Here is a 2,983-nt window from a genome sequence, read left to right as displayed (position 1 = left end):
ACAATGTCCTGGGTTTAGCAGCAGCAGTCATTTTTTCTCCTTCTTGGTAGCTGGTGCAGTGCTGTGTTTTGACTTTCGGGCTGGGAACAAAGCTGATAAAAATGATGTTTTGGTTTGGCCAAGGACTTTGTGAGTCTCATGCTCTGCCAGGGAGGAGGGGAGGCCGGGAGGAAGCAGAGACAGGACACCTGACCCAAACTGACCAAAGAGGTATTCCATACCACAGCACGTCATGCCGAGGGGGGAACTGGGAGGGACCCGGAAGGGGAGGGGGTCGGCCGGGTCGGACTGGTGGTTCGGCGCGTGGTATTGTACTCCTTTCCTTTGCTGTTTTCTCTTATCATTGTTGTCGTTGGTGGTAGCAGTGGTGATTCGTATTGTACCTTAGTTACTAAACTGTTCTTATCTCAACCCGTGGGAGTTGCATTTCTTTTTGATTCTCCTCTCCGTTCCCCCAGGAGTAGGGGGAGGGCAAGAAGGGGGGGGGAGTGGGTAACAAGCTGTCTGGCTGTGGGTTAAACCACGACAGTTCTTTTTGGCGCCCAACGTGGGGCACGAACCCACGACCCTGAGATTAAGAGTCTCATGCTCTACCGACTGAGCTAGCCGGGCAAAGATTTTGGGATGTCACCAGAGGAGGAGGTGATGCGTGCTGAAGAGGCCCCACCATATAATCAGCTGTCAGAAAGTGAAAAGCAGTATGCCTTGTTTACTGATGGGTCCTGCCGTATTGTGGGAAAACATCGGAGATGGAAGGCAGCTGTATGGAATCCTCGACGACAAGTTGCAGAAACTGCTGAAGGAGAGGGTGAATCGAGTCAGTTTGCTGAGGTGAAAGCCATCCAGCTGGCCCTGGACATTGCTGAACGAGAAAAGTGGCCAGTACTTTATCTCTATACTGACTCATGGATGGTGGCAAATGCCCTGTGGGGGTGGTTGCAGCAATGGAAGCAGAGCAACTGGCAACGCAGAGGTAAACCTATCTGGGCTGCTGCACTGTGGAAAGATATTGCTGCCCGGGTGCAAAACCTGGTGGTGAAGGTACGTCATGTAGATGCCCATGTACCCAAGAGTCGGGCCACTGAGGAACACCAGAACAACCAACAAGTGGATAAAGCTGCTAAGATTGAAGTGGCTCAGATGGACTTAGATTGGCAACATAAAAGTGAATTATTTTTGGCCCGGTGGGCCCATGACACTTCAGGCCATCAGGGCAGAGATGCAACATATAGATGGGCCCGTGATCGAGGGGTGGACTTAACAATGGACACTATTGCCCAGGTTATTCATGAGTGTGAAACATGTGCTGCCATTAAACAAGCCAAACGGTTAAAACCTCTTTGGTATGGAGGACGATGGCTGAAGTATAAATATGGGGAGGCCTGGCAGATTGATTATATCACACTGCCACCAACCCGCCAAGATAAGCGCCATGTGCTTACTATGGTGGAAGCAACCACCGGATGGCTGGAAATGTACGCTGTGCCCCATGCCACTGCCCGGAACACTATCCTGGGCCTTGAGAAACACATTTTGTGGCGACACGGCACCCCAGAGAGAATTGAGTCAGACAACGGGACTCATTTCCGGAATAACCTTATAGACACTTGGGCCAAAGAGCATGGCATTGAGTGGGTATATCACATCCCCTACCATGCACCAGCCTCTGGGAAAATCGAAAGGTACAATGGGCTGTTAAAAACTACACTGAGAGCAATGGGTGGGGGAACTTTCAAGCATTGGGATACACACTTACCAAAGGCCACCTGGTTGGTCAACACTAGAGGATCTGCCAACAGAGCTGGCCCAGCCCAATCGGAACTTTTACATATTGTAGAGGGGGACAAAGTTCCTGTGGTGCATATGAAGAATTTGCTGGGGAAGACAGTCTGGGTTATTCCTGCTTCAAGTAAAGGCAGACCCACTCGTGGGATTGCTTTTGCTCAGGGACCTGGATACACTTGGTGGGTAATGCAGGATGATGGGGAAGTCCGATGTGTACCTCAAGGGGATTTAATTTTAGGGGAAAACAGCCAATGAACTTAATTGTATGTTGTTGCCTGCTGTGTAATACTTTAATAGCCCATCAACCAGATGTCTTCAGGCCACCAGCGACTAGCCCTGACTTCCCCCCAACCATCATCCCAAGAGAGAGCGAACTTTGACAGAACCAGACAAGTTCTACAGTAAGGGAATGATCAGCATCAGCAGGCAACGACCCAATACTGCACGCAGCCTCTCCTGTTCTGAAAGACTGTTACAAGAGATGGCGCCTGACATCATGGACCAGATGGAATCAGCAGCTTTATAGGGACTAGTCTTTGCACTAAGATAGAAGTGCACTGAGATCGGAGTGATGGTATATTGAAAATGTAGGATCTGAGCATGACGTGAATGGTATGGAATAAGGGGTGGATAATGTCCTGGGTTTAGCAGCAGCAGTCATTTTTTCTCCTTCTTGGTAGCTGGTGCAGTGCTGTGTTTTGACTTTCGGGCTGGGAACAAAGCTGATAAAAATGATGTTTTGGTTTGGCCAAGGACTTTGTGAGTCTCATGCTCTGCCAGGGAGGAGGGGAGGCCGGGAGGAAGCAGAGACAGGACACCTGACCCAAACTGACCAAAGAGGTATTCCATACCACAGCACGTCATGCCGAGGGGGGAACTGGGAGGGACCCGGAAGGAGAGGGGGTCGGCCGGGTCGGACTGGTGGTTCGGCGCGTGGTATTGTACTCCTTTCCTTTGCTGTTTTCTCTTATCATTGTTGTCGTTGGTGGTAGCAGTGGTGATTCGTATTGTACACTAGTTGCTAGACTGTTCTTATCTCAGCCCGTGGGAGTTGCATTCCTTCGATTCTCCTCCCCACCCCTCTGGGAGCGGGGAAAGGGGGCGGCAGCCCCTGGGGAAGGGGGGGGGGCGGACTAACGCCTGGCACCACTCACTGGGAGTAAGTGAACAAGCTGTTTGGTTGGGTTAAACCACGACA

At 50.9% G+C, this 2,983-nt stretch overlaps 1 non-coding gene across 1 annotated transcript; it reads right to left on the bottom strand.

The window, feature by feature from the left end:
* Positions 1-539: 539 nt before the first annotated feature.
* Positions 540-612, bottom strand: TRNAK-CUU (transfer RNA lysine (anticodon CUU)). The gene has a single exon. It is a non-coding gene; the product is annotated as a tRNA-Lys (tRNA).
* Between the last annotated feature and the right edge of the window lie 2,371 nt (positions 613-2,983).

This window comes from Neopsephotus bourkii, unplaced genomic scaffold (assembly GCF_033783945.1).
Source record: "Neopsephotus bourkii isolate Nb327-2 ecotype Australia unplaced genomic scaffold, CSIRO-AGI_Nbou_v1 NB_660, whole genome shotgun sequence".
Lineage (NCBI taxonomy): Eukaryota > Metazoa > Chordata > Aves > Psittaciformes > Psittacidae > Neopsephotus > Neopsephotus bourkii.
The sequence above is the reverse complement of the archived record's forward strand: the minus strand, read 5'-3'. Positions and strand labels throughout refer to the sequence as shown.